This window comes from Xenopus laevis, chromosome 6S, assembly GCF_017654675.1.
Source record: "Xenopus laevis strain J_2021 chromosome 6S, Xenopus_laevis_v10.1, whole genome shotgun sequence".
Classification (NCBI taxonomy): domain Eukaryota; kingdom Metazoa; phylum Chordata; class Amphibia; order Anura; family Pipidae; genus Xenopus; species Xenopus laevis.
The window spans coordinates 55,504,428-55,532,301 of NC_054382.1; the positions used below are offsets into that span (position 1 = coordinate 55,504,428).

At 40.6% G+C, this 27,874-nt stretch overlaps 1 protein-coding gene across 3 annotated transcripts in view; it reads right to left on the bottom strand.

The window, feature by feature from the left end:
• galnt1.S (polypeptide N-acetylgalactosaminyltransferase 1 S homeolog) overlaps positions 1-27,874 on the bottom strand; it is a 239,510-nt gene that overhangs the window by 179,391 nt on the left and 32,245 nt on the right. Inside the window, exon 2 of one of the 3 annotated variants that reach the window (XM_041567102.1) lies at positions 11,304-11,350. The exons of 1 other annotated variant lie outside the window; for it this stretch is intronic. The gene's annotated coding sequence lies outside the window, so the exon portion shown is untranslated. Of the gene's footprint in view, positions 1-4,219; positions 4,362-11,303; positions 11,351-27,874 lie in introns of all 3 variants that reach the window. One more of the 3 variants, XM_041567103.1, reaches the window with a different exon arrangement.

Genomic DNA, 27,874 nt, shown 5'->3' on the forward strand with positions numbered 1-27,874 from the left:
TTGTATGTAAGAAATTGTATGAGATAAATGCGGCCAATTGCAATATTTTTAGACAATTTTCAGAAATGTCAAAAATCGCTGCCTTTAGCGTTGCTTTGCAGTATGGTAGTTTGGCATAGAAAGACATTATTACCTATTTTGGATTCGGCAGAATGTCTACTTTCCAAAAATATATGGTTTTGGGGGTATTTGTGCTGTTAGGGGGTCTTGTGGCGCAATACGCAGTCACTGGTCTATTTTCACAGAAGGCGAAAAGACAGCAGAGAAAATTCAAATACACTCATTTGTTTTGGGGTCCGCACATGCCAGATGCTTTGGTATATCTATGCATATTGGGCATCAAACTGTTAAGTAGACCCTTGGCGTCAGTATTTAGGGTGTTTTACAACTGTATGTAGGAAATTAGGTGAGATAAATGCGGCCAATTTCCATATTTTTAGACAATTTTCAGAAATGTCAAAAATCGCTGCCTTTAGCGTTGCTTTGCAGTATGGTAGTTTGGCGTAGAAAGACATAATTACCTATTTTGGATTCGGCAGAATGTGTACTTTCCAAAAATATATGGTTTTGGGGGGTATTTGTGCTGTTAAGGGGTTATGTGGCGCAATACACAGTCACAGGTCTATTTTCACAGAAGGCGAAAAGACCGCAGAGAAAATTCAAATACACAAATTTTTTTTGGGGTCCTCATATGCCAGATACTTTGGTATATCTATGCATATTGGGCATCAAACTGTTCAGTAGACCCTTGGCATCAATATTTAGGGTGTTTTACAATTGTATGTATGAAATTAGGTGAGAAACGTGGCCAGTTGCAATATTTTTAGACAATTTTCAGAAATGTCATAAAAACCGCTGCTTTTAGCGTTGCTTTGCAGTATGGTAGTTTTGAGTAGAAAGACACAATTACCTATTTTGGATTCGTCAGAATGTGTACTTTCCATAAATATATGGTTTTCTGGGGTGAACATACATTTCTGTACTTTTTAAATGCTATAAATGTGCTGATTTTGCAGTATCTAGAATTACAGAACTGATATGGGGTGTCTTCGTTCTCGGACCCCTATACGCCACATACTTAGGTGTACCTATGCATATTGGGCATCAAACTGTTCAGTGGACCCCGGTCAGATTTAGTGTGTGTTTTATCTTGGTATGTAAGGTTATGTGTGCGATACGATGCTTCAGGTTTGGAGTATTGAGGTGATTTTCGGAAATGTCATAAAAATTTCCAAATTTAGAAAAGTTTTGCGGCTTGGTATTTTGGAGTAGAAAGACATGCATACCAATTTTAGATTCGTCAGAATGTGTACTTTCCAAAAAGATATGGTTTTCTGGGGTGAACATACATTTTTGTACTTTTGTCCCTTGAATAATGCTCTAAATGTGCTAATTTTGCAGTATCTGGAATTACAGAACTGATTACTCGTACTGGTTGTCATCATTCTGGGGCCCCTATACGCCACATACTTAGGTGTACCTATGCATATTGGGCATCAAACTGTTCAGCGGACCCCGGGCTTTCATGTTTAGGGGTTTTTATCTTGGTATCTATTGATATGTTGGAGATACGATGCTGTAGACTGGACACTTTGTGGTCATTTTTCAAAAATGTAACACATTTTTATAAAAACTGCTAATTTTAGGAAAGAATTGCAACTTGGTAGTTTTGAGTACAAATATATATTTACCCATTTTGAACTTGTTAGAATCTGTTCTTTCCAATAATGTGCAGTTTTTTAGGGTAAACCTACTGTTAGTGGAATGTTTGGCCTTGAAATCAGATGTATGCAGTTTTGTGGAGCAGTGCTGTGGAAATTTGGTAGTTTGCTGCTTCTAGCTTTTGATCTATAGAAGTAAGAAATCTCCATAAAAATATATATATTTGGTATTGGCGCGTTCGGGAGACACAGAACTTTCCAAATCTGCTGTGTTCTCGTACATAAATAAATTATGTTTCTGATATTTGTGTTTGTATCATGCAAACCTGTTTTTTTTTTTTGTTTTTTTACACACTTAGAAGCCCATATCTTTTTACAGGAGTGGAATTACAACAAAATTCTAGCATATTCTGAAAGGTTGTCCTGAAAAAAATAATATATTGTTTTCCTGGGTAAACTAAAAGACCCCCCCAGGAAAGGCCCCTAAAGAGCACAAAATGTTCAAAAATGGCCTGGCAATAAAAGTATCAACTTGGCCAATTTGGCTGGCAGTGAAAAGGTTAAGACCCTCTATCTGTTGGTTTGCCCGAATTTGTATAGCTAGTGGTTCAATCGCCAAGGCAAACAGTAGCGGTGAGAGTGGGCAACCGTGACATGTCCCGCTTTCCAGATTTATGGTATTGGAGAGTGCTGCATTTACTAGGACTCTTGCCTGCGGACGGGCATATAACGCTCTGATCCATGCCCTAAATCTTGGGCTAATTTTATAGCTGGCTAGTGCCTCCCATAGGTATTCCCAGCTGACTGTGTCAAACGCCTTAGTGGTGTCAAGTGATACTGCTACTCTTTGCCCTTTGTTGTCATGCATAAGTGACAGATTGGTAAATAGGCGTCTTAGGTTAATATTGGTGGACTTGTTTGGTACGAGCGCACTAGCTCTTCTATAATTCCTTTAAGCCTATTGGAGAGAATTTTGGCAAAGATTTTTAAATCACAATTCAAGAGCGAAATGGGCCTGTATGAGTCACACCGGTCAGGTGGCTTACCGAGTTTGGGAATTAGGGTGATGTACGCTTGATAGCAAGATTCTGGGAGTATCTTATCCTGAGTAATTGCATTAAACCATATACCTAGTTTAGAACTGAGAATGTTACTATGTGCCTTGTACCATTCACTGGGAATACCATCAGGGCCTGGGGTTTTACCCGGTGGAAGATCAGTTATTGCTTCATCTATCTCTTCTTGGCTAATATCCACATCTAATTGGGCTCCCTGTTCAGTAGTTATTTGAGGGAATACAATGCTATTCAGGTATCCTATGAGTTCTGGTAAGGGCTTGGCTGGGGGGGGCAGCATACGTGGATTGGAAATATTGCCCAAAGGTATTTGCAAGCTCTTGTTCTGTAATTAGAGCTCCAGTGCTATTTTGGACACCTCTTATCACTGTACATGAAAGAGCCCCTCTAGCCAGCGCTGCCAGCAGTTTCCTGTTTTTGTCACCTTTATCAAACCAAGCTGCATTTTTATGAAGTTCTTTCTGTGAATACTTGTCTACATATAACAGGTCAAGCTGTCTCTGAGGGTCCACTATTTCATCTTTTGCAGTTTCCGTGGGGGATTCAACATTGCCTTCTCTGCCTTAACTAATCTAGATTGTACAATCTGTTTTCTGACTGATTTAATGAGTGCAATATACATTCCCCTTACATAGGCCTTGGCTGCATCCCATACCTCCAAGTCTGACGCCGTGCCCTCAGTCTCCCAGTATTGATTCAGTGCCACAGGAATTTCCTCTACTAAGTTTGGATGTTGGATCCATTTTGGGGGGAGCCGCCATAGTAAGTCCTGGGCCTTAGAATTGCTACCAATGCACAATATGATAGGTGTATGGTCCGAACAGACCCTGGGTAGCACTCGTACATCTCCCAGGATTGGTAGTATCTCAGGGGTGACTAGATAAAGATCAATGCGAGAGAGAAAGGGCTCCTGTAGCTGCTGTATAGCATGTAAATTGTTTGAGTTGTGGGTTCTTGCAACACCATGCATCTATCAAGCCCAATGTTTCTACCCAGTGGGCAAAGGAAAGAGAGTCATGTGGATTGGGCTTATGCCTATCCATGGCCGGGTCTAGTACCATATTAAAGTCACCTACCCATATTGTAGGCTTTTGGCCAAGCTCAGTTACCTTTAGTACAATTTCATCAAACAGGTGTAAATCTGCTGGAGGCGGAAGATAAACGTTGACTATTATGTAGGACGTTCCCCAAATTTTAGCTTGGAGTATCAAATATCTGCCAAATCCATCAATATTAAGGCTTTCAATTTGGAAATGAAGGGATTTTCGAATAAGGATGGCCACTCCCCTGGAGTGGGTGGAGTATTCGGAAGTGTATGCTGCAGCTACCCAGTGGCGTCTAAGAGCGCGCCTGCGTTGCCCAACTAAATGAGTTTCCTGGAGAAGAATGAGGTCAGCGGCAGACTTTTTTTTTTTAAACAGTGTCAAGAATTACAGATCTTTTAATCGTATCGTTCAACCCTCTCAGATTCCATGTCAATACCTTAAACTTGTTACTCGCCATTATAAGATGATATTACATATGGTCGTGAAGGCAGTTTGGGGTAGCCCCAAGGCTCAGGCCCCTCTGTATAAGGTCCCCAATGCCGACATACGCTTTGGTACCATAAATGCCACAAGTGGTCCTTGAGACAAAGATAAGAAAAAGAGAAAAAAGGAGGAAAGACATTAGACAGTAAGCATTTCCCAGTAACCTGATCCCCCCCCCCTCCCGGTATCCTCCTCCAACCTGAAGATACATAAATCCCCAACATATTAACCAACTAGGGTAAAGTCTGAGTTACGTCCAAGCAATGCATAGTCCAGAGAATCGAACCATATAGTGATTTAACACCTTAATTGTGCTGTAGAGTAAGAGCCAATATTTGAGTAGTCATAAAGATCCTTCACCTCGATCCACTGATAAGGGTCAGTGTGTGTAGTCACTCTTATTGGTCGCAATAATTGACAGTAGTAAATTCTTGGTGCATAACCACAAGAGAACCATAAGGGGAAAAAAAAAGGATTAACATGCTAGTGTCTTGTTTTACTTCCCCTTTCCAGGTAGCCCATGTTTAGGTAAAGTACCTGAAACTGAAGAGTACATGAGTACCCACTCCTAAAGCTTGCTCAAGCCCTTGTAGATTGACTGCACAGCTTAAGATTCCCAGGGGTATACACCACCAGTGTAATAATGGCAAATGCAACTGTGAGGAGGTGCCCTGCCTCGATAAAACTATTGATCCAACATAACGTCATTAAGAGCATTGAGCTTGGCTACAGGTAGTGAACACCAAATTGTTATTAGATCAGCTGGTAACTGAGGTGGTGTCAATGCATACTGTACCAGATCCTGATCAGGGGTCTTCCATAAGCCTCTCAATTCAAGCTATACATGAAGATGTAGAAGTTAACGCTACGGACTCCGTGGCGGGGATGCCCTGTGATCCAACCAGTCAGTAACCGCTTCTGGTTTATCGAAGAAGACAGAACTATTGCCATCTAGCACCTTGAGTTTGGCAGGAAACATCATTGAGTATTGAAGGCCTTTGTCCCTCAGCCTTCGCTTGACGCCTTTGTCCCCCAGCCTTCGCTTGACGCCTTTGTCGCCTCTTCTTTTGAACTGCTGTGGAGTAGTCCGGGTAGAGAGATACTCGGGCCCCCTCAAATATTATATCACCTTTGTTCCTTGCTGATCTGAGGGCTGCATTTCTGTCACGATAATTTAGGAGTTGTCAGGTGCTCTTTTACCTGGGTTATTTCCCCTGGGACTCTCACCATGAGATCCTCCAGCCCCCCTACACGTTCCTCCAGCTGCCCGGTGCGCTCTCTTATGGTCTGCATATCTTGTTTGATGAGCAACAGATCCACCTTAAGCTCCTCAAGCTTGGAAATAAAGATTGCCGTCAGCAGGTCAGCAGGAGAGGGAACCGCAGGAGCAGGGCCAGGCGCCGGGTCCGTTTCTTTTGCGGCAGTGCTGTGGGAGACCGCTCTGGGGTGCGTGGTGAGCCAGCGCCATCCTGGTGCGGTACGCGTGCAAACTGCTCGAGTCTTGTGGCCGCATCTGGCTTAGTTTTTTGCGCCGTTCTACGCATCTTTGCTTGCCTTAGGGTCAGAAGAGTGACCGGTGCCAAGTGTGATCAATTTTCAGCTTCAGTGATGTTTAAAAATGGGTTAACAGGATGGCAGTGGTTCGGAGCTCTCTAACAGTACGTGCAGCTAGGTCGCCATCAGGCCACGCCCCGGAAGTGCTATTTTAGATACATAATACATATTGCAAAAAATCCCTAAAAACCTATATGCCGGACAGCTTAAACTTGCTACATTGTAGAACTGAGATTTTATTAATATTATGTAACTAATAATAAATATCTTGAATAGAATATACATATAGTAACAATTTGTAAACGCCATTGAATGCCAAAATGTGATTGTATAATGCACAATGTTATTTATTTGTATCAGCTTATCAGTTGTATAAATCCCCAATAGGGTTAATGTTTTTATGGGGTGTGGCTTGTGGTGCTTTATTAATTGGTGTAGGGGGTTTGTATACCTTATGCTTCTGAGGAAGTGGCGAGACGCTACAAAACGCGTCAAGCATGGGGTATATGTCACTGCTATGATATATATGCTTTTAACCATATTCAATAAATGAAGATTTTATGAATTCAGCTGCCGAAATGCTCCGCAAGTTCTGTAATTAATTAAAAAAGAGATCAAGCAAAGAGCGCTCACAAAATCTGCCATCTATGGGCGCCTTAAGAAGGTTAATCGCAAAAAAGAAAAACCATGTGTTTGTCCATACTCTCATCGGAGCATATTGTTTCACTAGCCCCCAAGGTACAGCTGTAACTAGGGTTACCACCTTTTTAGTTCGGGGATAACAGGCAGGGGGCAAGGGAAATTATGTGGGTGGTGGGACAGATGACATTGGGGGTGGGCCAGTGACATTGTGGGGTGGAAATGTCAGAATAGGGGCTGATGACATCAGGGGCGGGACTGATGACATAGTGATTGGCTGATCACCATGTCATTAAAGTCAACGTTCTGGATGGATTTCCTCATTCTAGCCCCTAGGGGTAACGTGTCTAGTCTACAGTATATATCCATCTGGATTGCAATCTCAAGAGTCTCTGACCTCCTATTTGGAGGCACATGGCCAATTTTTATGTGCCAAAATTGTGGTAGAGAATGTTTGGCCTTTAGAAAGTGCTTTGCAATAGGTTGAACTGCCTTCCAAGTGGTTAATTCATCTTCTCCAAGTAAGTTGTAGAAGCTTTACTGTCATGCACCAAGACCACAGGAGCACCAAGCCAAGTACACCACAAAATAGCTTAAAGGGATCCGGTCATCGGAAAACAGGTTTTTTTCAAAACACATCATGTGGTCATGTGACTTGTGCCTGCACTTTAGGAGAGAAATGCTTTCTGGCAGGCTGCTGTTTTTCCTTCTCAATGTAACAATGTGTTTCAGTGGGAAATGGGTTTTAACTGTTGAGTGTTGTTCTTAGATCTAACAGGCAGCTGTTATCTTGTTACTTTCCCATTGTTCTTTTGGTTGGCTGCTGGGGAGGAAGGAAGGGGGTGATATCACTCCAACTTGCAGTACAGCAGTAAAGAGTGATTGAAGTTTATCAGAACACAAGTCACATGACTTGGGGGCAGCTGGGAAATTGACAATATGTCTAGCCCCATGTCAGATTTCAAAATTGAATATAAAAAAATCTGTTTGCTCTTTGGAGAAATTGATTTCAGTGCAGAATTCTGCTGGAGGAGCACTATTAACCGATTCATTTTGGAAAAAAAATTCTGCAGAATTCTGCACTGAAATCCATTTCTCAAAAGAGCAAACAGATTTTTTTATATTCAATTTTGAAATCTGACATGGGGCTAGACATTTTGTCATTTTCCCAACTGTCCCCAGTCATGTGACTTGTGCCTGCACTTAAGGAGAGAAATGCTTTCTGGCAGGCTGCTGTTTTTCCTTCTCGATGTAACTGAATGTGTCTCAGTGACACATTGGTTTTTTACTATTGAGCGTTGTTCTTAGATCTACCAGGCAGCTGTTATCTTGTGTTAGGGAGCTGCTATCTGGTTACCTTCCCATTGTTCTTTTGTTTGGCTGCTGGGGGGGAAAGGGAGGGGGTGATATCACTCCAACTTGCAGTACAGCAGTAAAGAGTGATTGAAGTTTATCAGAGCACAAGTCACATGACCAGGGGCAGCTGGTCATTTGACAAAATGTCTAGCCCCATGTCAGATTTCAAAATTGAATATAAAAAAATCTGTTTGCTCTTTTGAGAAATGGATTTCAGTGCTGAATTCTGCTGGAGCAGCACTATTAACTGATTCATTTTGAAAAAATTTTTTTTTTCCATGACAGTATCCCTTTAATGAATACGATGAAAATTGAGCATAGGACTGGCCAGATATGGGATGACTGACGTAGCTGGCCAGCTTAAATATATTGCAATATATGGGCAAACAATCCCTGTTTTGTTTAAAGGGTAAGGCATTTTTCAGTAGCAGTATGCACAAAATGTTTCTGTCTTAAATATATTGATAATGGGTTGAGTGCAGAGGACTCTTGTATTTGTCTATATGTATTTTGTGGTCACAGCCTCATTGCACCCCCGCCTAATGGTTTTAAAAATTAGTGGTGAGCACAACTTTCCCTTGTTTTTTTAAATATATATATAGTCATATTATTAACCGGCACTCGCCATCAATTAATCAAATCCGAAACGCGTTGTATGTGGGGTAGTTTGTAACACTCCAATAAAATATACTTCTTTATCACGATACCCGTGAGAGAGAGTCTCTCTCTCTCTCTCTCTCTCTCAAATCTCTCTCTCTCAAATCTCTCTCTCTCTCAAATCCCAGCACTCACGATAAATGGTCGTCACGTTGCCTGGGTGCACGCCTCACAAAAGCTGCATACAATCTTCTCCAAAGAAGCCGCACTACTCAGGACTTATTGCAAAATGATACGTTTATTAGAAAATCTAACGTTTCGGCTGCAACACCAGCCTTTGTCAAAGTTTGGCAAAGGCTGGTGTTGCAGCCGAAACGTTAGATTTTCTAATAAACGTATCATTTTGCAATAAGTCCTGAGTAGTGCGGCTTCTTTGGAGAAGATTATATATATATATATATATATATATCATCTATATATCTATCTAATCTCTCTCTCTCTCTCTCTCTCTCTCTCTCTCTCTCTCTCTCTCTCTCTCTCTCTCTCTCTCTCTCTCTCTCTCTCTCTCTCTCTCTCTCTCTCTCTCTCTCTCTCTCTCTCTCTATATATATATATCTAACACACAAAAGGTCCGCACTCTCAGGACTTACTTGTAAATAAAAAATGTTTTATTAAAAGACTAACGTTTCGGCCTCTCCGATGCCTTTCTCAAAGCAAAGAAAAATACATAATGAATGTCTTAAATACTAAAAGATGGTGGGAAGTGTAAATTGGCTGACCAATCATAGACGACATTGAGTCATTAAATAGCTAAATACAATTATACATCTGTGCTTGCACAAAACTAAGACTATAGCTATTAAGACAATCCCAATTAAGTTAAAACCCCCTCTATTACGTTTTTAGAAGGATAAAAAGGATTAAAAACAATACTAAGTAACAATCACTTCCTATTAGGTGTTAATCTCAATTTAAACTTTCTACGTTACATAGTATCATACAGCTATATAGCTATATAGCTATATAGCTATGTCTATCTATCTATCTATCTATCTATATCTCTATCTGTATCTCTATCTATCTATATATATATCAGTCCAAGAAAGCACTCACAGCAGCCGCCATCAAGCGTGTACCTACAAATCTTTTATTTGTGCATGGTGTATCAACGCGTTTCAGCTCACAAGGAACAGTCATCAGGATAATGACAGGAAGTGTGGCACATCATTAAATAACCCCCTTATCCAATTAGGATGGAACACTAATTAACACAACACATATATATGACCATCCTATTATACTCATAACAAATGAATATATTCATCTCACACGATAAATAGTATAAGAAATAGCCACCAGTGTAACCCTAGGTGGTTAAAAAATTTTAAGTGAAAAAAATCTAAAATTCTAGTGAAAGGGTTAAAAAGCACATTTGTATCCACAATGTATAATTTAATGTATATATTGTTACCATCTAATATACCTAAAAATGTATCAAATCAGTGCAAACAAAGTTACCATTTAAATTGCCTAAAGCAAATATCAAATTCGTGCATACGTTACCAGCTAAAAGTACCTAAAATCATTATGGAAGGAAATCTGCATATCTGAGTAACTACAGTATCAAGTAGACCTAACTCAAACAAGTAACATCAAGTACCCCCAAAGTAATATCAAATACCTAATCCATCTAATGCTTATTCAAATCTCCTAAACGGCATACTAATTTTCAAAGTCAGCATCAATTAGAAGGAGCCTCACTACGAGCATTAAATCATAAACAGCTAGCCAGGGAGTACATTTCATTTAACCCTCTAGGGGCAACTGTATCAAGGGTCCGCATCCACTTAGCTTCACGTTGCAATATAAGTTTAGATCTATCACCGCCTCTCTGTGGGGAATATGGTCAATCAGAACTGCTCGTAAAGTCGGCAATGGATGTTTACATCCTAGAAAGTGTCTAGCCAGTGGAGTGTCTGCTTTACCAGAGGCCAAAACTTACGCATACAAAATGATGTTACACATTTCTCAACATAAAAAAGGTCACATGGGCACACTATACAATAAATTACAAAATCCGAGGTCCAAGTAAGCCTATATTCGACCCGGTAGCATTTTCCACTATGTGGATGGGAAAAAGTTTCACCAGTAAGTAAGTATCCACAAGTCTTACAACCCGCACATCTGTAGCAGCCAGTCCTGTTAGATCTAAGCCAAGTAGCAAAACAAATTACCTAATTTCCCCTAGGTCTCTCCTGGTGATAGTTGCCCGGTGCTGGCTGGAGGGGTCGGCGCCTCTCCCAGAAATATCAGCAAAGAAGATTAGCCAAACAACACAGGCTGGTGTAGCGGGGATCTCCCCTGCACGTTTATTTCGTCAAGTGATGTAACGTTTCGGGGGCGTGCCCCTTCATCAGACATGCAGATTCACTTTCAAACAGTGTTTAAAAACCCTTGGTGATTTGCATAATTAACACAATAATTCAAAATATAAGTGAATAAGTTAAGCAAAATGCATTGTGAACAGTACATACTAAGTGGACATTTTTATCAAAAAAATTTAGAGACATTATAAGCACTTAAAAAAGCTTATTAAGAAGTTTTAAAAGACATTAAAACTTGTTTGAAAAAATGGTTTATGTGAAAAAATAATAATTAGTCCCAATTTTCAAGTGATAAAAAATCCTCTTCTATACAGGTCGATCCTTGCTGCAAAAATTCAACAGTTGTGCAAAAATTGTGCAAAAAAAGCTTTTTTATATAATAATCAATAAATATAAAGAAGAAGGTCGAAAAACCTAATGAATAGGGAAAAACACAAATACAATTGTGTGTGTTGCACAAAAACATTATTACAGTATAAATGAGTCCAATGTATAAGACTATCTTACCCTATCCATAAGCTGTCCCTGGATAGTAGGTTGTTCAGTGCAATTATCTATAAAAAAATCAGAAGTTAGTGCTTCAAACTGGAAACATTTTATGTAAAAAATAATACAAAGAAACAATTTCTAAAAGCGTTACAAATTGGATACATTCCAAAAGCACTTATAAGTTGGATACATTTAAGCTACAGATAGCAGTTCATATTATACTCCTCATTTAACCCACGTGGATATTTAGTTTGCAGTTGCCAAATCCAAAAGCATTCCTTTTGTAATAATTTTCTTTTTATTTCTCTCTCATTTTTTCCATATATTTTTATTTTAAAATTTGCCATCTTAACTGGGCTACCCCATGTCCGTTTTCCTGGAAGTGGCGTGCCAATGTGGTTTCTTTTTTCTTTTCATTCCCTGTTTTATCCTTATATTTCTCTTTAGGGGGCTTGTAGTTACGTATGACCGATTTATGCTCGTTTAATCTAGTTTTCATGTTTCTACTTGTCTGTCCTATGTAGGCTAGCCCGCATGGGCATTTAATACAATAAATAATGTTGGTACTGTCACATGTATGGAATCCTTTTATTTTATGTTTAGTTCCCTTAAGTGGATGTTGTACTACCTCTCCTCGTAGGATACCATTGCAATGGCTACATTTCCTACAAGGAAATGTTCCATTGACCTCATTGCATGTGATAGTATTCTCTTTTTGATCTCTTTGTTTGGGTTTTATACGGTCTCCTACCGATTTTCCCCTTTTATATGAAAAAAGGGGGGACTGAAAAAATATTTTACCATATTTTGGGTCAGCTTTTAATATTCCCCAATATTTGAGGATTGTTTTACGCACATGTCTAGCATTGGTGTCATACGAGGAAATGAAAGGTATTCTATTTTGTGCCATCTTGTTTCTGTCCTTCTTTATTAAGGTAGCCTGTCTTGGTGTATTAAATACCTCTTTGGTTGTATCTAGCAAATTTATTTCATCGTAACCTCTTTCTGCAAACTTTTTTATCATTTGAGACGATTCTCCTTCAAACAAATCATCATTGGAAGTGATTCTCCGCACTCTGGTTAATTGACTGCGTGGTAACCCTTTAAGTAAAGCCGGAGGGTGGAAACTGTCGGCTTTGAGCAAGGTGTTTCTATCAGTCGGCTTTTTATACAAAGATGTGACAAATTTACCCTCAGAGTGTGTCACATTGACATCCAAAAAGTGCAATGTGTCTGGATGATATTCCATAGTGAATTTGATGGACCCATGGACCCTATTAAGGTGATCCAGGAATTTAAGTAACTTATCTTTACTGCCACACCAGATGAAAAACGTGTCGTCCACATAGCGCATATAGTGTCGAATATAGCCACCATATTCAGTATTAGCCAGGATATATGTATTCTCGAAGAAATCCATGAACACATTCGCATATGTGGGCGCCATGTTTGCCCCCATTGCACAACCTTGCAGTTGCAAGAAAAATTCATTTTCGAATTTAAAATAATTTTTTGATAACACCATTTCGAGGAGTGTACACAAAAAACTAATTTTGTGATTGGGACAATTTGTGCGAGATAGTAAGGATCTGACACATTCCACCCCTTCATCACATTGGCACGCCACTTCCAGGAAAACGGACATGGGGTAGCCCAGTTAAGATGGCAAATTTTGGATAAAATATATGGAAAAAATGAGAGAGAAATAAAAAGAAAATTATTACAAAAGGAATGCTTTTGGATTTGGCAACTGCAAACTAAATATCCACGTGGGTTAAATGAGGAGTATAATATGAACTGCTATCTGTAGCTTAAAATGTATCCAACTTATAAGTGCTTTTGGAATGTATCCAATTTTTAACGCTTTTAGAAATTGTTTCTTTGTATTATTTTTTACATAAAATGTTTCCAGTTTGAAGCACTAACTTCTGATTTTTTATAGATAATTGCACTGAACAACCTACTATCCAGGGACAGCTTATGGATAGGGTAAGATAGTCTTATACATTGGACTCATTTATACTGTAATAATGTTTTTGTGCAACAGACACAATTGTATTTGTGTTTTTCCCTATTCATTAGGTTTTTCGACCTTCTTCTTTATATTTATTGATTATTATATAAAAAAGCTTTTTTTGCACAATTTCTGCACAACTGTTGAATTTTTGCAGCAAGGATCGACCTGTATAGAAGAGGATTTTTTATCACTTGAAAATTGGGACTAATTATTATTTTTTCACATAAATCATTTTTTCAAACAAGTTTTAATGTCTTTTAAAACTTCTTAATAAGCTTTTTTAAGTGCTTATAATGTCTCTAAAGTTTTTTGATAAAAATGTCCACTTAGTACGTACTGTTCACAATGCATTTTGCTTAACTTATTCACTTATATTTTGAATTATTGTGTTAATTATGCAAATCACCAAGGGTTTTTAAACACTGTTTGAAAGTGAATCTGCATGTCTGATGAAGGGGCACGCCCCCGAACGTTACATCACTTGACGAAATAAACGTGCAGGGGAGATCCCCGCTACACCAGCCTGTGTTGTTTGGCTAATCTTCTTTGAAGATCTTTAAGCCAAGTGTCAGCCCAATCACTGCGTAAATCCATTGCCATTAGGAGGTCCCTTAGAGATTGGCCCCTCCGGTATGCACATATAGGTGGTGGCATGTGGGTGAAAGGCAAACTGGCATCCATCTGAAGTATCGGCCAGTGCTTCTTGATCACAGTGTTAATTCCTTGGCTCGCCGGCGTATAATCAGAGACGAACACCATTTTCTCCAGCTCAGGTGTCTTACTTTTTTACAGTTTTCTCCTTTTGCACTGACATCTTTGGCGCTCTCTCCAACTCGGCATTCAGAAACTCAAGTTGGTATCCCCTCTCAAGAAAGCGATCCTTCATTTCTAGTGCTTGCTGTTCAGCTGTAACCAAGTCCGAATTATTCCTAAACACTCTCAGAAATTGTGTATACGGTACAGATTTCAAATTGGATGGAGGGTGATGAGGGCTCAAGACCAAGGGCGAGGGGCGGCAGCAGCAGCAGGCAGAGACTTTCTAAAGGTAAAGCCACCCGGAGGTGTCATCCCCAGTGAAGAGACTGGCGGCCGATAAGGCCAAGTACTTGAAGACCAGCAGCAAGGTGTTTATGGGGGTGGTGGTAGCAGCGCAGGGGGCAGCCTGGGGGGCCCCCGAGGGAGATCGGCATCAGACAGCAGCAGTTTCCGGGCAGCCAGCAAGAGGGGAGACTGGGCCAGGAGGGCACGGCACCAGTGCGCAGGGGCAGCGTACTCACTCGTTATCTACCAGCTGAAGACCCAGGGAGAGGGGCAGCAGGCAGAGCCGGCCCTGGTGGGATTAGTTCTGAGACTCTTTCTAAAAGGAGTTGGTGGTGGAGGAGCTGGGCAGGAACAGGTTCAGCCCAGCCCGTGAGGAGAGACTGTTTGCTCAGTCCCGGATCCGCAGTGTCAGTGTGGCCACGTCTGAGAACGGCATGAGCTGGAGGAGCTAGGGAGAGGGAAGCCAGGGAGGAGAAATTGAGCGTTACAGAATGGATGGTCGCCGTGTTGCCTTTTCTGAAGAGGACAGGAAGTGGAGTTTCTGTAAGTTATTTCTTAATGAAGGCTTTGCTATTTTAAAGTTAAATTTGTCTTGGTGTTTTTTTTTAGGGATGCACCAAATCCACTATTTTGGATTCGGCCGAATCCCCTAATCCATCTTGGAAGATTCGGCCGAATCCCCTAATCCATCTTGGAAGATTCGGCCGAATACCGAATCTTAATTTGCATATGCAAATTAGGGTCTGGAAAGGAAAAAGTGGAAAAAAAACTTGGTTTACTTCCTTGTTTTGTAACAAAAAGTCACGTGAAATCCCATCCTCCCACAATTTGCATATGTAAATTAGGATTCGGATTTGGTTCGGCCAGGCACAAGGATTCGGCCGAATCCGAATCTTGCTGAAAAAGGCCAAATCTTGGCCAAATACCGAACCGAATCCTGGATTCGGTGCAACCATATTTTTTTTCCTTGGATACTTGAATTGAATTTTTTTTAAAAATTTTTTTGATGTTACTGTTCCTTTAAAGGGGCAACACTCTCAACCCACATCTTTTTACTATTAATATACTTACAAAATTTTTGGGGGTTAGTCTTAAGCTGGCCATAGATGCAAAGATCCGATCGTAGGAATCATCGTACGATCGGACTTCCCCATCTCCCGACCTGCCACTAACCATTCCGATCAAAGTCTTACCAGTCAGATTAAATAAAGTAGTTAAATAACAGATCAGCCAATGTTCTGCCTCTAACAGCAATCGTACGATATCTATGTCCGACCAAAGCTAATCTCCCTCTGATATCGTCAGATCTGCAATACATGCAGAGATATTACCCGCAGCCGACAGAAATCTTTTAACCTGTCCGATCGACCAAACGACTGATCTCCACCGGGCGAAAAATGTGGGGACTCTCCACACGGTCCGAAAATCGTACGAATCGAATCTTTGCATCTATGGCCAGCTTTAGCCTCCAACGCTATGCACTCTTCATTTCTTTTCTTTGCATTCCGTATTGCTGTTTTACAACATTTATTATAGTGTTTATATTCATTAAATGCAGCATCTGTCCCTACAGACATGTAGTTTTTAAATGCCTTTCTCTTCTTTCCTTACTTATGATGCCGGAAACTGTAACTGACATTGTCATGCTACAGGCCTGTAATAGTTAATAAAACAGGCCAAGGTATCATGAGAAATATTTCTACCAGCATCTAAATCAGACACCTAACAGGGCCTCTTGTCACTATGGTCAGAGGGGCGAGAGCTGTAATGCCCTCCTCCATGCCCTGGCTGATAAGAGCCATTCCATGGGGAGGGGGAAGCCCAAGGAGTGAGAACGTAAAGTTCCCAGGAAGACCCTCAAAGGTGAAGTGAAGGTCACATATAAGGTATACTCAAATATATTTAGCCTCACAGAACCCATACCTGATGTACCAACAGTATAAAAAACTGGTGATGGGTTCAAGGCAATTTCAGATTTCAAACGAGTCCAAACATGACTAGGTTTGGTACTCTGTCTATTAGATGTGAATATCTGGGCAGGGGCAGGTCACACAGTATTGATGTTTAGTATCTATGGAATCCCTGAGAGAATTAATAACCAATGAATATAATATCATCTCTCTCCTATGTTCCAATAAGGAGTTATGGTCATTATATTCTTGGTCCAGTTCCTACTCACAGGAGGTCATAAAAACTCAATCTGTGTCCTGCTAGGCCATGCCCCCTTACATTCCTGAGGGAGGGGGGAGTGTGCAATTACCTGATGCCCTGAAATCACTAATAAATAGTCAGCTCTTCTGACTAAACTTTGGATTTACTTTGGAGGACCAATTGCGATTGGAAGTTATCCCGTTTGTTTCCCCTTGCCTCCAGGACCAGGAATTCTATATCTTTGGAGTTAAGTATAGGTTTTCCATGTTTTCCCTTTTATTTTACAACTGTTTGTAATTGTATTATTGAATGTCTCTTTTTGTAACATCTTTTTGTATTTTGCACTGTTATACCTATTATAATATTAAAGAGAATTTAATAAGATTGTCTTTGGTGCTCTAAACAAACCTAGCCTGAAAGAGTGTAACTGTGAGCCTTAACCCTCTGCATGCTGAAGTACTTGTTGAGTCAGTAGGAACTAACTGACTATAGTGAGAGAGTGTTTAATGCATTGGTGTATCGTGAGTTATTACCTGTTAGAGAGAACAGGGAAATAGTCACATTAGGTTTCTATCGCCTGTGAATGATAGATGGTGGCAGCGAATGAGTTTTGTGGGTGTTGGTTGGTGTTTGGGGTGCTTTTGTGTTATTCTAACCTGTGTGCAAGGTGGGTGAGAGACTGAGTGACCCCTGATAGCCACACCTAAAGTCATGTGCGGTTGGAAGTACCGTGTCCGTGACAGATTGGTAGGCAGCGGTGGCATATTTTTGATTTAGAGCATTAGTGCTTGGGTTAAGTCATTAAACCTTGCACTAAAGATCTGTAAATCCTTGCGAGGAGTTTACAGTCTTTAAAGACAAACTCAGTGCATACTATTTTTATTAAGACATACTTGCAAACAGTTTCCCTTCCCTTCTTGTTTTTCTTTTCTATCTTTTATTTTGGCAAAGTGTTGCAAGATGGCAGCATTTTACAAGAGGCAGACCAAGGAGACCCTCATCAATCTCTCTGAGCAAAGAGGAATTGATGCAGCGGACAAATCGAAGGAAATGTTGATTTGTGCCTTGGTGGAAAAGGAGCAGCAGAACTACACACCTGAGTCAGGAGACTATGCAACTCAGGATGTCCCAGTGATGAACTCTGTTCCTGGATCCTCTCAGCGAGAGGACAGTTCTAGTTGCAGTGGGCAGGATGACAGGAATTCATCCCTGCAAGCAGCTTTGCAATTGTTGGGTTCAGATGACCCCCAGCTGCATCTTCAGCTTATCCTGCAATATCAACAGGCAGAAAGAGATGCAGCAGCAACAGCAGCAGAAAGAGATGCAGCAGCAGCAGAAAGAGATGCAGCAGCAGCTGAAAGGCAGGCAGAACAACAGCATCAACTGGAGTTAGCAAAGCTCCAGCAACAAAACTCACACCTACCGTCCATGGTACCCAGGATGGCCCATCCTTTCCATATTTCCCATGACAAATTCCCGACCATGGAGAAGGATGGAGATATGGACACCTTCCTGCGTGGGTTTGAGAGGACTTGTAGACAGTACCAACTGCCCCGGGAACAAAGGGCAAAGTACCTTACCCCAGGGTTAAAAGGCAAAGCCCTGGAAGCCTTTGTGGATTTACCACCAGAGCTCAATGGGGATTATGATGCTATCAGACAAGCCTTAATTGACCGGTATAATCTTACTCCAGAAAGATATAGGAAACGGTTTCGTTCCCTACAAAAAGGCCCTGCTGACAGCTATGCAGATATCCTAAGTAGTTTGAAAACTACCTTTAAGCAATGGGTCTCTGGACTGGATGTTACCACAGTTGAGGATTTAACTGATTTGATGGTCAAAGATCAGTTTCTATACATATGTCCATTGGAAGTACGGCAGTTTGTTATGGACCGGGAGCCTAAAACAGCAGACCAGGCTGCCAAGCTTGCTGATACTTATGCAGCAAGTCGGATGCCAGAGCACCGCAGAGCATCTGTACCAAGCTACAAGGAGCGATCAACAGGAGGAACCGCACACAGCAGTCCACAGTCTGGTGAGAATTCATATTTTGGGGGGTCTGTTGCAGCTGTGGGGCAAAAGGATACCCGCCGATGTTTTTCCTGCAACCAGATGGGCCATGCGAGGACTGACTGTCCACAAAAGAAGGAACCAACTTCCCCTGGACAGCCTGTTGTGATGCTTGTGTCTGGTAAGCCTGAGAATCTACATCATCATATGCAGTCTGTGATTGTGGGGGACAAAATGACTCAGGGACTAAGAGACTCGGGGTCTAATTTTTCTCTGGTGCGTCCAGAGATGATAAACACTGGGGACATTATTCCTGGAAAGACTTTGTCCATAAAGGGAGTGGGTGGGAGCCACCCAAAGGTGCCTGTGGCAAAAGTTTTCTTGGATTGGGGTGCGGGGAGAGGTCTAAGGGAAGTGGGTGTAACTAATGAAATTCCTGTAAATGTCTTGTTGGGGAATGATTTGGGTTACATGATAACTGCTTTTGTGCCCTATGACCAGGTCTCACTAGGTCCAGCCGAGGTGGAGTGTGGCCACCCACCTCAACAGGTAATTGCAAAAAGTACAATGCAGCAAAGTAACTGGGAGGGAGGACTGGGAGGCAGGAGCCAGAGTCAACCAGTGCCTGAACCAGTGTTGTCCCAAAGTAGGGATAAGAATGGAGAGGGGGAGGAGAGGTTTCCCCTCGGAGTCTCCCTGGTGCAGCCCGGTAGTATACCGGCAGTGAGGGATTTCCAGCGTGTAATCCCTGATCCTATACCAAAACTGCCTGAGGTCTTGAGTGGGGGTCAGCAGCTATGCCAAGCTCAGGAGTCAGTGCAGAAGCATGAGGGACAGGTGGTTAGGACTCAGAGTAGGGTCCTAATGGATAGTGCCACTCAGACTGGGGAGAGTGATGGTAGTGGTGGGCCAGGAATAGCCCTCATGCCAGAACCAGTACTGAGGGAGGGTCAGGTGGTCAGTACTAAGGAGGAAAGGCTGACAGTACCAGGAGTTGCTCCCAAGTCAGATAGCAACAAAGTAGTGTTTCCAGAAGTCCAGGGTATCAAAGACGCACCCAGTGGTTTATGCCAACCCAAGACTAAGCAGGTCAGTGGAGACCAGGGTTGCATCAATGGGGTGGGAGGCCGCCAGCTAGTTTCTATGTCTAGGCCCAGGGAATGGGAGATTAGAGATAGGCTGGAGGGCCCCTCAGTGAACAAGGTGGGAGGAATAGGTCAGGTGCCTGAGGAGAGCAGTGATAGACCATTGCCTACTATGCAAACCTGCACTCTGTCCAGAGACAGTGCAGATAGAGGCAAAACGGGAAGTATACCTACATCAAACCAGTCCAGTACCTGGGATTATACTGATACAGCCCTCAAGGAACAAGACTTTAGGCCTGGGAGGTAGCCTGATCCCTCATACTGTATAATATGAATGATAATGACCTGGCTATGGATTTATGTTTTTATTGTGGCAAGGTTAAGAGTGACCTGTAAGTCAATCTCCCCTTGCTCACTCTAAAAAGGGGAGGTGTCATGATACAGGCCTGTAATAGTTAATAAAACAGGCCAAGGTATCATGAGAAATATTTCTACCAGCATCTAAATCAGACACATAACAGGGCCTCGTGTCACTATGGTCAGATGGGTCAGAGCTGTAATGCCCTCCTCCATGCCCTGGCTGATAAGAGCCATTCCATGGGGAGGGAGAAGCCCAAGGAGTGAGAACGTAAAGTTCCCAGGAAGACCCTCAAAGGTGAAGTGAAGGTCACATATAAGGTATACTCAAATATATTTAGCCTCACAGAACCCATACCTGATGTACCAACAGTATAAAAAACTGGTGATGGGTTCAAGGAAATTTCAGATTTCAAACGAGTCCAAACATGACTAGGTTTGGTACTTTGTGTATTAGATGTGAATATCTGGGCAGGGCAGGTCACACAGTATTGATGTTTAGTATCTATGGAATCCCTGAGAGAATTAATAACCAATGAATATAATATCATCTCTCTCCTATGTTCCAATAAGGAGTTATGGTCATTATATTCTTGGTCCAGTTCCTACTCACAGGAGGTCATAAAAACTCAAGCTGTGTCCTGCTAGGCCATGCCCCCTTACATTCCTGAGGGAGGGGGGAGTGTGCAGTTACCTGATGCCCTGAAATCACTAATAAAATAGTCAGCTCTTCTGACTAAACTTTGGATTTACTTTGGAGGAACAATTGCGATTGGAAGTTATCCCGTTTGTTTCCCCTTGCCTCCAGGACCAGGAATTCTATATCTTTGGAGTTAAGTATAGGTTTTCCATGTTTTCCCTTTTATTTTACAACTGTTTGTAATTGTATTATTGAATGTCTCTTTTTGTAACATCTTTTTGTATTTTGCACTGTTATACCTTTTATAATATTAAAGAGAATTTAATAAGATTGCCTTTGTGCTCTAAACAAACCTAGCCTGAAAGAGTGTAACTGTGAGCCTTAACCCTCAGCATGCTGAAGTACTTGTTGAGTCAGTAGGAACTAACTGACTATAGTGAGAGAGTGTTTAATACATTGGTGTATTGTGAGTTATTACCTGTTAGAGAGAACGGGGAAATAGTCACATTAGGTTTCTATCGCCTGTGAATGATAGATGGTGGCAGCGAATGAGTTTTGTGGGTGTTGGTTGGTGTTTGGGGTGCTTTTGTGTTAGTCTAACCTGTGTGCAAGGTGGGTGAGAGACTGAGTGAGTGACCCCTGATAGCTACACTTAAAGTCATGTGCGGTTGGAAGTACTGTGTCCGTGACAGACATAGACACTACTTAAACACATTATTTTAAGGAAAATGCTGCCTCAGTTGCACAAGTAGTTACACTTTGGGAGGCCCACAAGATTCATTCAGTTGGGCTCCCAACGTAAGAAACAACGCAATGCATTAATAGACACCTTGAGAGAGATTGAACAAAGCGATGCAGCAGCAGTGTGACATTCCCGGGACAGACTTAAGACAAGATGTAAACCGTATACATATGGACCTCATTTTAGCACTCACCCATGAAGCTGAAAAGGCTCTCCGATGGTCACATCAAAAATTCTACACTAATGCAAACAAACCCAGCAAAATGGTTGCAAAAAAATTAAAAAATAACCCCTGCGCTACACTAATTCATCCCCTGAAACAAAAAATGGAGGTTTAACAAATAACCCTGTAAATTTAGAGCAGAAATTTGCTGATTCCTATAAATTACTGTACACTAACATTACAGAGCCCCCACCAGCACAATATAAAAGGTTATTTTATAATCTTCAACTTTCTAAAAATCACAGAAACCCAACTCAAGACTAAAGAAGCTGAAATCACTATTGAAGATATCACTTCAGCTATTAAGAATCTGAAATCTGTTAAAGCTCCGGGCCCAAACGGGTTTTCTGTCATTTATTGACAAAATTATTTAACTCACTTAAGTAGGGTGCCCGATTCTCAAACATTTCTCTGTCGGCGAGAATTATAACTATCCCTAAATTAGAAACTGACCAAACAAATTGTCAAAATTACCGGCATATCTCTATTGAACAATGATATAAAAATTGTATCCATTATCTTAGCCATAAGACTTAACCATAAAGACCAGGTCGGTTTCATACCCAGACGGCAAGCAAGTGATGCCACACGGTGCCTCTTGCTTTTGATCCACAAAACCCAGGTAAACTCAACCAAAGCTTTATTGCTGAAACTAGATATCAGGAAGGCCTTTGATATGCTTTCCTGGCAATAATTGTATCATAAACTACATAAATGGGGATTTGGACAGAAATTTCAAACTTGGGTGAAGGCCTTGTATCAGTTCCCTTCTGCTTATGTTACTGTAATTGGATTTAAATCTCCCATATTCACATTCGATCGAGGCACTCGGCAAGGGTACCCTTTATCACCCATATTATTTGATCTTGCAATCGAACCACTGGCTGCCCTCATTAGGTCCGAACCTAACATCCATGGTTTCAAGGTAAATGATATACATCATAAACTATCTCTATTCGCTGACGATATGCAAGTAGTTAAAATTTCAGTTTACCAAATACATACAAATATATATTCCAAATTTTGAATTGCAATGTAACAATATAACTTCTGATGCTGGGAGTTGCATCTTTGCAATAGTAAGTTTGACATAAGTGAGTCACCTATAAAGTCATTATAATTCATCATTACCTTCACGGAGAGGTGGTTGCTGTTCAAAGAATTAAAAGGATAGTTACATAGTTAAATTGGGTTGAAAAAAGACAAAGTCCATCAAGTTCAACCCCTCCAAATGAAAACCCAGCATCCATACACACACCCCTCCCTACTTTTAATTAAAATTCTATATACCCATACCTATACTAACTATAGAGTTTAGTATCACAATAGCCTTTGATATTATGTCAGTCGAAAAAATCATCCAAGCCATTCTTAAAGGCATTAACTGAATCAGCCATCACAACATCACCCGGCAGTGCATTCCACAACCTCACGTGAAGAACCCTCTACGTTGCTTCAAATGAAAGTTCTTTTCTTCTAGTCTAAAGGGGTGGCCTCTGGTACGGTGATCCACTTTATGGGTAAAAAGGTCCCCTGCCATTGTCTATAATGTCCTCTAATGTACTTGTAAAGTGTAATCATGTCCCCTCGCAAGCGCCTTTTTTCCAGAGAAAACAACCCCAACCTTGACAGTCTACCCTCATAATTTAAGTCTTCTGTCCCTCTAACCAATTTAGTTGCACGTCTCTGCACTCTCTCCAGCTCATTTATATCCCTCTTAAGGACTGGTGTCCAAAACTGAACTGCATACTCCAGATGAGGCCTTACCAGGGACCTATAAAGAGGCATAATTATGTTTTCATCCCTTGAGTTAATGCCCTTTTTTATGCAAGACAGAACTTTATTTGCTTTAGTAGTCACAGAATGACACTGCCCAGAATTAGACAACGTGTTATCTACAAAGACCCCTAGATCCTTTTCATTTAAGGAAACTCCCAACACATTGCCATTTAGTGTATAACTTGCATTTATATTATTTTTGCCAAAGTGCATAACCTTGCATTTATCAACGTTGAACCTTATTTTCCAGTTTGCTGCCCAGTTTTCCAGTTTAGACAGATCACTTTGCAAAGTGGCAGCATCCTGCATAGAACCTATAGTTCTGCACAATTTAGTATCATCTGCAAAAATAGAAACAGTACTTTCAATGCCCACCTCCAGGTCATTAATAAACAAGTTGAAAAGCAAGGGACCTAGTACAGAGCCCTGCGGTACTCCACTAACAACACTGGTCCAATTAGAAAATGTTCCATTTACCACCACTCTTTGTAGTCTATCTTTTAGCCAGTTCTCTATCCAGGTACAAATACAATGTTCCAGGCCAACATTCCTTAATTTAACCAGTAACCTTTTGTGTGGCACTGTATCAAATGCTTTAGCAAAGTCTAAGTAAATCACATCCACTGCCATCCCAGAATCGAGGTCTCTACTTACATTCTCGTAAAAAGAAATTAAGTTAGTCTGGCAAGATCTATTACGCATAAAACGATGCTGGCACAAACTCATAGTATTATGATTTGCTATGAAGTCCAGTATCTTATCCTTTATTAACCCTTCGAAAAGCTTTCCTAATACTGACGTCAGACTAACTGGCCTATAGTTTTGAGGCTGAGAACGGGATCCTTTTTTGAATAGAGGCACCACATTAGCAATTCGCCAGTCTCTCGGCACTATGCCAGATCTCAATGAATCCTGAAAAATTAAGTAAAGAGGTTTGGCAATCACAGAGCTAAGCTCGCTAATTACCCTGGGATGAATACCATCTGGCCCTGGACCTTTGTTAATCTTAACATGTTCAAGTCTCTTTTGAATTTCTTCATGTGTGAACCATGCATCATTAGTTGTATTACTAGAATTGGGAGTGTTAAGGAGGAAACCTTCACTTACTGGTTCTTCATTTGTGTAGACAGATGAAAAATACGAGTTCAGAATCTGCGCTTTTATTTTGTTTTCATCAACCAGCTGACCCCCCTCTGATAGTAAGGGTCCCACCCCTTCCTGCTTCATTTTTTTACTATTGACATATTTAAAAAATAATTTTGGATTTTTTTTACTGCTTGCTGCAATATCCTTTTCTATAGCAATTTTAGCTTGCCTTATAGCTTCTTTGCATGATTTATTGGCCTCCTTGTACCTTATAAATGTTTCGGCTGTACCAGCTAACTTGAAAGCCTTAAAAGCACATCTTTTCTTACCCACCTCAACACCAACGCTTCTATTGAACCAAAAAGGTTTTGCTTTGCAACGACGTTCCTTGCTTACAAGTGGAATATACTGACAAGTATATTTATTAAGCAGCATTTTAAAGACTTCCCATTTTTGTTCTGTGTTTAACCCTGTGAAAAGCATTTCCCACTTAATATGTTGCAGAGATGCCCTTATACTGTCAAAGTTTGCACATCTGAAATTTAGTGTTTTAGTTACTCCCTTATAGAATTGCTTCTGCAACAGAATCTCAAAGGAGACCATGTTATGATCACTATTCCCTAAATGCTCACCCACACAAATGTTAGAGATGAATTCAGTATTGTTAGTTATTACAAGGTCCAAAAGAGAGTTATTCCTAGTAGGTTCTTGAACGAGCTGGAATAAAAAGTTGTCATTCAGCATATTTACAAACCTACTAGCTTTTTCTGTTTTAGCAACCCCATTACCCCAGTCAATGTCTGGATAATTGAACCATAGCAACAACTTGACCCAGCTGTGAAGCCGCTTGTATCTGCAAGAGTAGCTGGGCTTCATACTCGACACTTATACGAGGTGGTTTATAGCATACACCAATGATAATTCTTTTTGATACCTTTTGCCCAGTCGAAATCTCTACCCAGAGTGATTCTACACCCTCACCAGTGCCAGCTATTTTTATTTCTTTAGCGCATGGCTTTAATTCAGGCTTTACATACAAACACACTCCTCCACCCTTTTTAATCCCTCTGTCCCTCCTAAAAAGGGTGTAACCATTTAAATTCACAATCCAGTCACATGTTTCATCCCACCAGGTCTCAGTGATACCAATTATATCATAATTTTTAGAGCATGCAATTAATTCTAGGTCTCCCATTTTACCTGACAAACTCCGTGCATTTGCCAGCATACAGCGGAGGTTACTATTTTTACTTTTGAAATGTGCATTACTTAGTGAAGAATTATACGTTAAGTTAGTATTATTCTGTTTTCCTTGTAACAGAGGGACCTCCTTAGCTGGTAAACTGTATGCCCCCCTCACTCCTCCCCCATGACCCCTTACTAACCCCACTGCCCCGTCTACACTAGCTTCCCCATAATCCTTTATCTCACCCACCCCCCCCTTGCCTAGTTTAAACACTCCTCCAACCTCTTAGCTATTCTTTCCCCTAGCACCGCTGACCCCCTTCCATTGAGGTGCAAACCGTCACGGCTGTATAGGTTGTACCCCAACGAAAAGTCAAATTTGTTGCGATGTATAATCTCCGGATCAGCCTCCATTTTCCTTTTGCCCACCTTAGATTTTCTAACTGTCACCCAGCTAGCTGCCTCAACATCCTGCTGCTGTTCTGTTCCCCCCAAACTATCTGACCCCGCTAGGTCCTGCTTAGTGAGCAAAAGACTCCTTTCAAGATTGTCAATCGACCGCAGTGTTGCAATTTGTTGCTCTAGTGCTCTAACTTGAGCCTCCAAAGTGGCAATTTGCTCACAACCACCACAGAGGTAAGCATTTTGGATCTCTTGTTCCAAATCTGCATACATGTGGCAGACTGTGCACTGAGCCAGACCTTCAATCTTGCTAGCACTCATTATCCCAGTTACAGATCAAAACAGGAAAAAATAAAAATAAATATATAAAATAAAAATGAGGGTTTAGAACAAAACTTTTGACCTAGTTTGAACCTCCTTTAGTTTTCAACTCCAGTGTTTATAACTCCACTTACAGATCCGCAACTTAACGAGCAAACACTTAAGAGAAGCTAACACTAGAGCAAGCTCCACTGGAGTGCCAGGGGTTCTATTTATACAGTCTGTTCAGGTGCAACTAATCAAACCCCACCCCCTCAAACGGAGGGAAAACTGCAAAGTAAAGCAGGTTGTGACAAACTTGCTGTAAGCACACTAGCACACCAAACTTTGCTGTTTAGCACCCAAGACAGAAAAAAAAACCTTTAAAAAAAGTAAAACCACAGTAGTTAAATATAAACCTTAATATAAAAAAGCAGTTAAGAAATACTTATCCTTTTCAGATGATTTGTTTGCTTTAAGTTGCTTTAAACCTGTCAGCAGCCTGATTCAAAGGATGCTAACATTTAGCCAAAATAATCTACTGTCTGTAAATATACACAACTAAAAACCAATGGCATACGCATAACAGGGAAGTGCGACAAGTTTAAATATCATATGAACTTTGCAACACAAGAACAGGAAGAAAAAGTGTTTCATATTTTATAGCATTATTATAAAAAAATATATATAATATGGGTGCTGAAATATTACCAACCTAACAGCTGAGCAAGGGGGATTTATTTGTCTCATTTGTGGCAACTAAATAAAGCCTTATAGCTGGCCACAAATATTGGCAAAAATTTTCAAACACTCTTTTGTTAGTTGTGCGAGAGACTCTGTACATATGCTACTGTACATAGAGCCAAATTTCACAATCTACGACTTCCTAATATCTTACAAGTATGTGTAAGCACCCAAAAGTTAAGAAAAGGGCCTAATTTAACCACATATAATTGATATATGAAAACTAGTTAACAGTCTTAAATACAGGCATACCCATAAATAAATAACAAAAGTTATTAAAAAGTGTTACTCTTCAAGTGGCATTTAACATTGTTTCCTTTCCAGAGAGATTCTGATACAATAAAAAAAAAACTGTAGAATTCTCCCAAGTCCAAGTAAGAGGAAGAAATTATTGCTCAAAAAATTAGGTGGAGAATTATTTTGGACTCAGGTGGTGCTTCTGACCAATATAAATTGTTACAGTAACAAAGTAACAAAACTAACTAACTAAAAATGAAAATTTTTTTGTTTTCATTTTGGTCAGGCCCCCTTATATGCATCTTTCAGTGTCATTCTTTTTTTTTTTTTTTGTAACTTAAATTTTATTTGGTTTAGCATTTAAGTATCCAAGCATAATAAAATCACAAGGTACAGACATAACAGGAAGAAAAGTCATGTATGACGTTGTCACATAGTTCTCGGTTGGTAAAAAAAAAAGGGGTGTGGGAGTTTACATGGATGTCAGAATAAACTTACAGAGTTACAGAAATGGTTAGAAAACATTGAATGACCAGAGGGCTTTATGCAGAAGTCAATGAAGCAACAGACATTCAGTAGACATTCATTAG